General features: G+C 41.6%; 1 protein-coding gene across 2 annotated transcripts in view; it reads left to right on the top strand.

Annotated features, from left to right (window-relative positions):
• The window catches only part of ATP10B (ATPase phospholipid transporting 10B (putative)), a 187,407-nt gene that overhangs the window by 64,305 nt on the left and 110,979 nt on the right, over positions 1 to 12,123 (top strand). The window contains exon 1 of one of the 2 annotated variants that reach the window (XM_069969710.1): positions 1,447 to 1,487. The exons of the other annotated variant lie outside the window; for it this stretch is intronic. The gene's annotated coding sequence lies outside the window, so the exon portion shown is untranslated. Of the gene's footprint in view, positions 1 to 1,446; positions 1,488 to 12,123 lie in introns of those variants that run through there. 2 annotated transcript variants of the gene reach the window in all.

Below are 12,123 nucleotides of genomic sequence, written 5' to 3'. Positions count from 1 at the left end.
TAAACTGAAGTGCTTATAGGTAATCTGGGGTGGGTACATGTAATTTGGGGTGGTTACGGGCAATCGGGAGGGGGTCACTGGCAATTTGCGGTGGTTACGGGCAACGTGCGGTGGTTACGGGCAACGTGCGGTGGTTACGGGTAATCTGGGAAGGGGTTAGGGGTAATTTGGGAGTAAACTGCAATTATTACTATAATAAAAAGTGTGTGTTTTATTTTTTTGTATGTTTGTCACTTTTTGTACTTTATACATTCATTTTCACTGTATTACTATGATTACTGTGATATTTTCTATCACAGTAATCATAGTTCAGTGACAGAGACCAAAATGGTCTCTGTCACTTTAAATTTTCAGAGCTTGGCTGGTTGTGGAGCGCATGCGCACTTCATAACCAGCCAGGACGTCGAGGAGGACGGAGCTCCAGGAGCAGGTGAGTATATGGGGAAGGGGGGGTGACTGGGGGACGGGGGTGACAGGGGGGGTGGAGGGCGACTTGGGGGGTGGGGGGACATCACTTTTTATCCCCTGTCACCAATCATTTATGGTGACAGGGGATAAAAAGTGCCGGCGGCACATGGTACAAGCGATCAGCGGTATATAGTATATACCGCTGATCGCTTGTACCGGGACCCCACAGGGGGGTCCCCGATGACTGCCCCATGCTCTCCGCTACCTCCGGTGGTGGAGAGCATGGGGCTTTCATTCATTTTAACTTTTCCATTACCGACATTAGTCGGTTCACAGCGATGTCGGCGGCCATCTTGGAAATTATGGCCGCCGGGGGAGGGGGGTTAGTGATCGCCCTACTAGGGGGGGCTGATCTGAGGTCTGGGGGACATTTATTTCATCTCCCCCCGGGGTAGATTCACGGCGGGTGGAAATGAAAGGCGGCGGCAGCACCGGTAATCCCCTTTACCGACGGCCGCCGCTATAACGTTAATATCGTCGGTTAGGGGGGGGGGCCGGGACGGACCCCACACACTGCCCCAACCCCTCAGCTACCTCCGGTAGCCGGGGGGATGGGGTGGGGGCCGTCCCGGCCCCGCAGCCTTATTCTCTGCCATCGCCGTAAAAAGCTGATGGCAGCAGAATAAGGACCATTAGTGACCGCCGTAAAAAGCCGTATCGGCGGTCACTAAGGGGTTAATATCTATTATATATTGTTTCATCTGTTTTGTTTAAGAATACAATGTTTTGTCTGATTATGGTTTCCTATAGAATTATAGAAGATCAATGTAGATTACAAAGATTGCATGATGATGATAAAAGTGATTTCCCAAGAGTTGTATATTTTTATATTTTAGAACAATTGGTGAGATAATTTGAAGGCATTATTTTTACTGAAGGCACAGCTCATCATGGGGACACAGCTGTAACACTGCAAAGAGCAACAACTAAGGCAAAGGTTCAAATCTAATCGGCTTGTATGCTTTGTGAAGGTTTCTATTGATCACATCAGTTTCCACTCAAACTTCAATAAAGTTTTGGTAAGTTCATTTCTGTTAAAACTAACTCCCGTCTAAATGCATGTATAATGTTTGTGTCATTCATTGTGTAGAGCTTTACTGTAAAGGGAAGCTAACCTGCTGATATCTCCCTTTTGTGCATGAGGTGCTGAGGATGAGGGTATGTCTCTTACCTTAATCCTCGCCGCAGTTTCCGTCTACTAGTGTGGTTTGGAGCACTGTTGGTGGGACTACCGCTCTCAGAGCACCTGTTAGGTCCGTCACCAGCCGGCTTGCTCCATGGATATTTATTAGAAGCGATGGGCCAGTGGGGACGGATCATGGCTGGGGGTAGTAGTCCTGCCCCTAGTGCTCCAAACTGCCCAATTAGCCTTAGGCTATAAGTACAAACAACACGAAAATGACACTGAGGAAGAGTGTAAGGATGCGTTCATACGTACAGGATCCGCAGCAGATTTTATGGCACAGATTTAATGCTGTGTTCAGTTATTTAGTTAAATTAATATCAGCACCAATAAATCTTCTGCGGATACTGTACATGTAAACGCACCCTAAGAAGCAAAAGGAGGACACAGAGTAGATTCGTCTAACCTGCTGGTTTTCCCTTTAGCTAGACTTTTGGTTTTTGTTGTTCGTTGATTGTATGCTTCTGTTTTGGTGCTATTATTGTGCCATATACTGTATGTAAGGGAGCCATCAGTATGTGAAAAGGTACAGTTCGACTTCCTGCACTCCTTCCAATCATAACTATATAATTATAATTTATGTTCAGGTTGCTGCTTGGCAATTGCCTATTCAAAGTGCAGGAGACAATGCTTGATGTCCACACTCCATTGTTGTCACAACTGATAGAGCGTAGTCTGTTGAATGAGGAAGTACAAAAGTACTGGGTGTAAATGCTGTGTAGCATTGATATAGCAAATGATATGTAGCAACCAGAGGTCATTGGGTGGGTCTAATATGGTGGGGTACAGAGTAATGACATTGTTTACCATCCAGCACTACATTAAAACACCAATGACTGTTCTCTCTTTATCTAAAATGAATTCTTTGAAAATAGAACTTCTTGTGTTTCTGCTAACTACTAATCTAAGCTAACTACTAATCTAAGCAATTGTATGGGATTATCATAATTGCTAGGCAGCATGCCCATTGTTTAGAAGTTATGATTTTTTTTCCCTAAAGGCATTCTCCAGGTTGACCTTTTACATATGCTGAGGGTTGGTTTTAAAATAAAATCTTCCTCACTCATCCACTTTTGTCCCCGGAATCTGTAGTTCAATGGTTCCGGCACTGCTCAGCCAATCAGTGGCTGCAGTGGTGTCCCACCTAAGTTCATGCTCAACCCTTCAATGGAAGTCCTCACGTGCCTTCATTCTCCATGCCTCTCTGCTCAAAGAATTGACATGTCAATTCTTTGAGCGGACAGGCCTTCCTTTGAAATAGATAGCAGGCGGGATTTGGCACAGAGTCCGTGGGTGGGGTTCCAAGGGGAATTTCGGCTGAGCGAGCCTGTAATGTACTGTCTATATAGGACCAGAAACTGGAGCTACTGGGTTCAGGGGAGGAGCAAGGTAGATAAGTGAGGTTTTGTTTGTTTTTTTTAACCCTCACCTCCCTGAGAATAGTACAATAAATAGGTTAAACGTGAAGTTCAGCTAAAAGAAAAAGTCCAGTGCAAGCAGAGGGTTTGGGGAATTTAATAAAGAATATATACTTACCCATCCCAACCACATTACCGCTTTCGGTCTCCTGCCAGCATTCTGCAGCTCCTGCTGCTGCAATGTCACAACCCTGCTGATGGATTGCCTGCTCAGCTAGTGACTGGGACAGGACACTGCTGCAGTCACTGACTGGCTGAGCGGGCAATCCATCAGCAGGGTTGGGTACTTTTCCCCCCTGAATTGTTACACAGCAGGAAGCCAGTGGAAAATTTAGTTTTGGTGGCTGTCGGATTTTCCAGCGATAAAGTCAGTCTAGATAACCTCTTTAATACATTGAATTGTGTGTATGGTCATGTCCCATTACTTAAAGCGTAACTGTCATGTTTTTTTTATTTTAGAAATCAGTAGTATAAGCGATTTTAAGAAACTCTGTAATAGGTTTCATCAGCCCAGCCTCCCCCCCCCCCCCCCCTGACTTCTTATCTGTGCATTATCAGGCAAACACGTCTTCATTACAGAGAAGCCAGTGAAGACGGGCTCTGCTCTCTCCATTGTAAGCCTATGAAGGGGGGAGGGGCTGAGGGAGATGAGGGAGCAGGAAGAGGTGACATGAAGGTCAGCTGTTTGTAGACTCTCTGGGCACCTAAAACGCTAAATTCAGGTGTCAGAAAGGTCAGTGCTTATCTATGAACTTACTGAGAGAAGATTGCAGGGTGTTGTGCTGTGCAGAAATCCTCCGTGCTCAGTTACTCCTAACAGCCCCTCCCCTCTCCATAGCCACATAATGGAGACAGAAATCCTGCTTCATCTGATGTGAGGGGGGAGGCTGGGAGATTGCTTTTTCAGTACAGAAGGAAACTCTTTTAGTACATAAAACCTATTACAGAGTTTCTTAAAATCGCTTGTACTGTTGATATTTAATGTTTTCAGAAAAATAGCCCTGAAATGACAGTTACACTTTAAACAAAAAAAAAAAACTCTCCAGACTCCACCCTTTTCTTTCTGGGGCCAAAACTCTTATTCCAGTGTTCCCTTTGCAAACTCTCTCTTCTTGAGTCTGACCTAATAGACTGGCATTGAGCAGTATTATGATGATAAAACTCTGTGACGTTCTATCTGGTCGTCTGAGGTCTGTGTGAGAGAGATCATTTTGTATAGAGATTAAAGTTCAGCACATTTTTATTGTGTCAGTGTGACTTGTTGCTTGCTTTTAGATCTCTCACGTAATTTGGTGTTTTGTAAATGTTACAGTTTTATGTTAATGGTCCAAGGAAATTTCTTAAAGGGAGTTTTCCATAAAGACATTTTTATTTCTATAATGGGACCTCTTTTTGTTGTTAGGTCCTCCCCACCATGATCTAGAACTACTACTATGGTGGAACTGCCTTCTAATACACATTACATCAATAATATACAGTATATACAGTGGTACCTTGGTTTAAGAGTAACTTGGTTTAAGAGTGTTTTGGTTTAAGAGCTCACAGTTTTTCAAAATTGTGGCTTGGTTTAAGAGCATTGCTTTGATTTAAGAGCTCCCTGTACTGGGTGGGAACGTGAGTGGAGGAGGGGCATGGTCTGCATAGCTGGGTCTACAGCACTGTACTATGACCCAGGAAGTCTCCCTCACCTTCCAAATCATAGCAGATCCACTTCAGGCTGGAGCTTACATCAGAGGACAGGACTGTGGAGGTCATCTCTTCATAGCTGTAACCCTTCTCTCCCCAGACAGAGAGTGCTGCATGTATTTACCCACATCTGCCCTGCTCATTCCTTCATACTCCCTGCAGTCTTTGTCAGCCCTTGTGTTTCCCATCCTCTCCATTCCTGTACAGTAACTTATAATATCACATATTCTGCTCTTTCTGAATATTTGTTTCATCTGTTTTACATGTTGTTCAGAATAATAAATCATAATTTTTGGGGTGTGGAACCAATTGTCTGCATTTCTATGATTTCTTAAGGCAAAATTTGCTTTGGTTTAAGAGTGGATTTGGATTACAAGCACGGTCCTGGAACGAATTATGCTCGTAATCTGAGGGTTTATGCAGTAAAGTTACTTAAAGGGGGTTGTAGCATGAAGCAAAGTTGGTAAAATCAGATGTGCACTAAGTAGCTTACATCCCTGTAGGATTCCTCAGCTTTTCTCTGATTACTTTCTGGTTTCCTCTTTAACTGTGACCTTGCAACTGTTTTCTTCTATCCCCATTAACACAGAAAGATTATCTGACAGATTATCTATCAAAGATTTGAAGCCAAAGCCAAAAACTGACTATAAACAGAGATCAGGTCATAAAGGAAAGCCTGAGATTTCTCCTCTTTTCAAATCCATTCCTGGCTTTGGCTTCAAATCTTTGGCTTCAAATCTTTCTGTGTAAATGAACCCTTAGTGGGTAGTAATCAAGGGGGGGAGGGTACCAAACCAATGCAATGGATTAGTAAGTCTATATTTCTGTAACCGTACAGTTCAGTATAGGACTCTCTTTTTTTCTTAATTACCTATCCCCTTTAGAGGGGTGCACTGCAGAAGAAAAATCTCCCTGAAGTTCCCCTTTAAGAAACAATTTCATAATACAATAGTACTATGTTTATCACTCTACAGTCAAAGGAGCTTTTGGTACACATGCAAAACCTTAGTGCTCTCTGTGAATCCATGACTTGTTTTATAAGCCTCTTTATCATTTGACTGCAAGATATAAAAGACGTTTATAAGATTTTACTACCCCACAAACTATCTGGTTGTTCTTTGGGTATACAGCTTCTCAAAACCAATCTGCTGATCGGGTGTTATTTTTTATTTATTTTTTTTATTTCCTGAACCATCTAGTTGGCAGTAAGCATTACCAGTAGCACATAGAGCATATGTCTAGAATAACCACTGGCACGAAGGAGGTGAAGTGCAAGGCCAAAACCCCCACTATATTTTCATGTTTGTTTTAATGGCTTGTTGTGTTATGTGGACACTTTTAACATTCATCACAAAACAGTGTCCATATGCCTTAATAGGGAATGGGAATGTAATAAATGTGGTCGTCTGCTTTTATTTCTAAAGGCCCTTTAAGTCAATTGAGTGTTTGAGTGATCATTTAGCCGGTAATCAGGCTTTAAGGCGAACCTGTCAGCAGGAAAATGGGTGTAAGCAATGCTGGGTTTATACGGAGCGATAATTCGCCCGATCGTACGATTAACTATTTTGAAGTAACGATTTTTTTTTTTAATAACTATCAGCGTTTAGATGGAACGATATATCGTACAGAAAACTCGTTTTGCGATCGCTTAAACCCTTCGGGACCAGGCTAATTTTCGTTTTTGCGTTTTCGTTTTTTCCTCCTTGTGCTTAAAAGGCCATAGCACTTGGGTTTTTACACCTACAGACCCACATGAGCCCTTATTTTTTGCGTCACTAATTGTATTTTGCAATGACAGACTGAACGTTTGCATAAAATATGCTGCAAAACTAGAAAAAAATTATATGCGCAGTGAAATTTAAAAAAAAAACACAATTCTTTTTATTTGGGGGGACTGTATTTTTACGCCGTGTGTCATGTTTTTATATGTTCCTCAAGTCGTTACGATTTAAAACGATATGTAACATGTATAACTTTTCTTTTATCTGATGGCCTGTAAAAAATTCAAACCATTGTTAACAAATATACGGTCCTTAAAATCGCTCCATTCCCAGGCTTAGAACGCTTTTATCCTTTGGTCTATGGGGCTGTGTGAGGTGTCATTTTTTGCGCCATGATGTGATCTTTCTATCGGTACCTTGATTGCGCATATGCGACTTTTTGATCGCTTTTTATTACAATTTTTCGGGATTTGATGCAACCAAAAATGCGCAATTTTGCACGTTGGGATTTTTTGGTGCTGACGCCGTTTACCGTGCGAGATCATGAATGTGATTAATAGTTTGGGCGATTACGCACGCGGCGATAGCAAACATGTTTATTTATTTATTTGTTTACTTTTATTTATAACCTGGGAAAAGGGGGGTGATTCAGACTTTTATTAGGGGAGGGGGATTTTTATTTATAAAAATACTTTATTTAATTTTTTTACACATATACTAGAAGCCCCTCTGGGGGACTTCTAGTATATACACTTTGATCTCTCATTGAGATTTTTGCTGTATAGTTTTACAGCAAAGATCAATGAGATCGGCACTCGTTTGCTTTTGGCTGCTGCATCCGAAAACAAACGAGTGCCAAGCCAGGGACGGCGCCATCTTGGAGCGGTCCCTGGCCGGCTTCAATAATGGAGATCGCTTCTCCGGGACAATGTCCCGGAGGAGCGATCTCCCCCACTAGACACCAGGGAACGTCTGAATCCGGTAATCGGAGGCAGCTGTCATCTTTGACAGCTGCCTCCGATTATCTAATTAGCGGGCACGGCGATCGGACCGTGCCCGCTAATAGCCGCGATCCCGGGCTACATGAGGCACCCGGGATCGCGGCGGTTCAGAACAGTTACGTCCTCGTGCGGGAAAGGGTTAAGCCTATCTCGCACATAGGTAAAATAGGTGAACGACTGTTTACAGGGAACGATCTGCGAATTTTTTGCAAACAACGATTTAAGAACATGTTGAAAGATCAAAATGAACGATTTCTCACTCGTCGTTTGATCGTTCGTTGCGTTTACACGTACGATTATCACTCGAATTCGATCGTTATCGTGCAAATTCGCACAATAATCATTCTGTGTAAACGCAACATAAGGGTCCATTTACACAGAAAGATTATCTGAGAGATTATCTGCCAAAGATCTGAAGCCAAAACCAGGAACAGACTATAAACAGAGATCAGGTCATAAAGGAAAGCCTGAGATTTCCCCTCTTTTCAAATCCATTCCTGGCTTTGGCTTCAAATCTTTGGCAGATAATCTGTCAAATAATCTTTCTGTGTAAATGGACCCTTAGCCCATGGTTAAATAGGCATATTGATCATAATTCTTGTTTTACTGACAGGCAAAAGATAAAGAGAACATGGCTGGGCTCATGTTGTGCTAGGGAAGGCCCCTTAGCCTTTGAACCTTATTTACATATTGAAAAAGGCCTCTTGGTGTTGGGAAGAACTATAGACATTTAAAAAATATATGTCTGGAATCATGATGAATCAATCATGGAATCATTTTTACCCTGTTTTCCTGCTAACTGGTCAACTTTTAAAGCAGGAAGCTAATGCCAGCTCTGCAGGACTCAATATGTCTATTGGTTATCACTGGATCATCACGTTTCAGATTTTATTACTTCGTCCGGTTCTCAACCCAGTCGTTCCTTAACCTGTGAGAGAAAAAAGGCTGTGGCACTTGAAGGAGAAAATGCAACAAATGCAGAAATAAGTTTTTGGTATCCAAGAATAAAAAAAAAAATGTGCCAATACATGGCCAAAGGCAGAGTGCATTAGAATGGTTTCACATAGCTATCTGAACCCAAGCATACGGCTTTTGATTACCACTGGATGCAGCCCTAAGGCTGGCCTGGAAAACATGAATACGGCCATGGACTCCCTAGGGCTGCATCCAACTTCTGTAACATCTATTATAGACTGCACTGACAAAGACTTATCTCAACTTTGGATTTTAAAGTTTTCTAACGTGTTTTAAGTAGTTGCTTACTAAATACAGATTAATATTATCCAGATTATAGGGTGTCACTAAATAATTGCAATGTTATTTTCCCGGTTTATAATTACAAAGTGACTGAAGCGAGAGCAAATTGTTCTTCCTTCTATTAATTAAAAACGAAAACCGCTACTACAGACATAACGTTTAGGCTGCATTGTAAATTTTGAAATTTTGCATTGTAAATTTAAATTTTTACGAATAGATTAGAATTACACACATAATTTTTTTTTCATGGGATAACCCATTAGCAGATGAATAGAGGGATTTATTTATATTTAATATGAAGAAAGAGAAATATGAAGAAAAACAAAGAGGCCTCCCGTTGACATATTTTGAAGACGAGAAAGTTGACTTTTTTTTAGTAACTCTGCAGATTGTAATCCTCCATACCAATCCCCATCCCTTGTGGACCTCAATATCTAATTTCTCACACACAAGGGTCTACGGCATGGAAGCCAATCGATCTATCAGTATGTTTTTGGAGTCTGCTTTTGTTTACTATGCTCTGCTACCTACGGGCAGTCCCATCATGATCTGACCTGCCAAGCTAACAGCACAACCAGGGAGCTTGCTTTGTATGATTTAATTAGGATGATGGTTAAGAGGCCCATCTGCTGTAATGGGAAATAAATCCTATCCTAAGGCTATTGTCAAGAAATAAACAAAGAGACAAAATAGTGTTTTTCACGGCGAAGCTATAATTTTAAAGTCTATCTCTAGACAAAAATTGAAAACTTAGTTTTGGCTAGAAATTAGACATGGCGCCACCATCCAAATTGGACTTGTTTCACCAATCGTAGCTCCAATGGACATAATGTATTCCAAGGGAAGAGATGGTGGATCCAATTGTCATCTAAATCAAAACTTTTTTCGTTTTAATGCAGTTAAACAAATTGTGATTTTCTAACTTTCCTTTTTTAAATGTAAGTCATGTATCCAAAGTAAATTTTTCAAAATTGAACTCAATAACATATCAATACCGGTCATAGACATGAAGTTGTAAATCGGGAGTGAAGAAGGTTCAGGCGACTATGCCGTAGCAAAATGTTTGCTTTAACTGAACTTAAGTTGCTGTGGAGTATACTGATGGCCTAAAGCCCTTATTACACAGGGCGATTAGCAGGGGCAAGCGAGCGGCGACCTTTCAAGTCAGTGCTCGTTTGCTCCTCATTCTCCACTCACTGCCTGCGCTATTACACGTGCCAGCAGGTAAGTGCTGGGGGGGGGGGGGTTGGGGGATCCCCGGATGATCTTCAGATTGTCTGGAGAGCCCATAGGGGATAGTAGCGGTCTGCTGCTGCCACTCTTATTACATAAAGCGTCAGCAGCAGATTGTTTCTCTCCACGATGTTAGTCTTTCAACATGTTGACAGACAATTATCAGCCGACATTGTGCATGATCATTGCCCTTTATTGCAATGGTCGATAATTGCTTTGTGTAATCGGGCCTTAAGAGACCTTTGCTGGGGGCTAGGTCTCAAAGGCTTAGAAAATTCGCAGCCAGAGGCCAGGATTTGGCTAGCATCTGGTTTTCACACCAGCCAGACAACTGCTTTTAGAACAGAGTGGTGCTTTGTAACCTAGACAACCAGCTGTCAACTTTAGGAGAGAAAGAGCAGCATATCAGCGGGGGGGAAGACAGTTTGATAAATTATAATATTTTCTTACTAAGCTGTACAAGATTAACTAGATCAATTGAGATTGGAATACCCCTTTAAGGGTGGCCAAGTTGAGCACCATAACAGGGACACATTTTGCCAACCTTCCCAGAGACTTTTTTTTGTACTACAGAAAAGATGTTTCCTCTTCTCATAGATGATGAGGGAATCGTCCATCTATAAAGAGTTATGGAGAAAAAATATCTCATCGTAGTAAGACAGAATAATTTGTGGCACCGGCAAACCGCTCTGGGAAATGATTTCTCTGGTTCCCTTATAATGGTTCTGAATGAAAAAACTTTGTCATTTATAGATCTAATTTATTAGAATGTCTAAACTGCTTTCAAGAGCCCTGTCACACACATAATTCTCTTGTTTTTAAGGGAAAAATAAATTAGCCGTTTTGAGGGATGGTGTGTATAAATAGTACCTTCTGCCTTTATGATTTACTTTCTGCATTGCAAAGATAATATCCTCTCTGGGAGTTACAGGCCGTATCAAAGATAAGCAGGATTTATTTACACACTGCTTCTCCTACCCAGATTTATGTTAGCCAGCAAAATGGTGAATGTGCTATAGAGTTCTTCATTCCTTATGATTTTGTAGCTGTCCTGATAAATAGTAAAGTCAAGGAATTATTTGGGGGTGAAATGGAAAGAAAATATCAATCTTCAATGTTTTCCCATTGACCGTTCTTTTCAAGAATAGGAAGGCACTTATTGAAAACTAGACTCTCTTATTCACATAATGTTTCCATCCCATTAAATTGTGAGAAAAATAATTTTTTTAGGCTGAGAAGCGTCTTGTTGCACCTGAAATCTCCCTATTAAAAAGATGAACAATGTGACAGACCCCATTAAAAGTCACTAGGGTCCGTCTGATAATGTTGGTGTCTGTGGTTTGATGGATCCACATCGCCATCGTGGCTTCTGTTAAACCATGACAGCGGTGTATAGAACTTGTCATGTATAGACTATGGTGTCATTGCCACATGAAGGCATTGACAGCGGGAGAGAAGGCTCTGAGCAGAAACAAGGGGAACTTAAAGGGGTAGTCCACCAAAAAAATTTTTCTTTCAAATCAACTGGTGCCATAAAGTGCCAGAGATTTGTAATTCACTTCTATTAAAAAATCTTAAGTCTTCCAGTACTTATCAGCTGCTGTGTGTCCAGCAGGAAGTGGTGTTTTCTTTCCTGTCTGACCCAGTGCTCTTTGTTGCCTCCTCTGTCCATGTCAGGAACTGTCCAAAGCAGCAGCAAATCCCCATAGAACACCTCCCCTGCTCTCCAGACTGGAAATAATACAACTTCCTGTTGGGCATACAGCAGCTGATAAGTACTGGAAGACTTAAGAAGTGAATTACAAATCTCTGGCACTTTATGGCACCAGTTGATTTGAAAGAAAAAAATTTTGGGTGGACTACCCCTTTAAGGTTTAAAGCACAGCAGGGTTTTATTCTTATTTATAAGATTGGGGATTTTTTTTTTAATAGACACAGAATGTGATTAATTTAGATTTCAAAGTTAATTGGCATAACCCTGTCCCTGTAACTTAGGAGTATTTGTACACCTGGCTACCTATAAGGTGACAATTACCTACTGGGAGCATATGCCTACTGTGGGTATCTGCTACCTACCTAGAGGGGGGCACCAGGCTATCTACTTGGTGGCAACTACCTTCTGGTGGGCAGCAGAGATACCTATCTACTGGAGACCT

Source organism: Dendropsophus ebraccatus, chromosome 1 (genome assembly GCF_027789765.1).
Source record: "Dendropsophus ebraccatus isolate aDenEbr1 chromosome 1, aDenEbr1.pat, whole genome shotgun sequence".
Taxonomy (NCBI): Eukaryota; Metazoa; Chordata; class Amphibia; order Anura; family Hylidae; genus Dendropsophus; species Dendropsophus ebraccatus.
The sequence above is the reverse complement of the archived record's forward strand: the minus strand, read 5'-3'. Positions and strand labels throughout refer to the sequence as shown.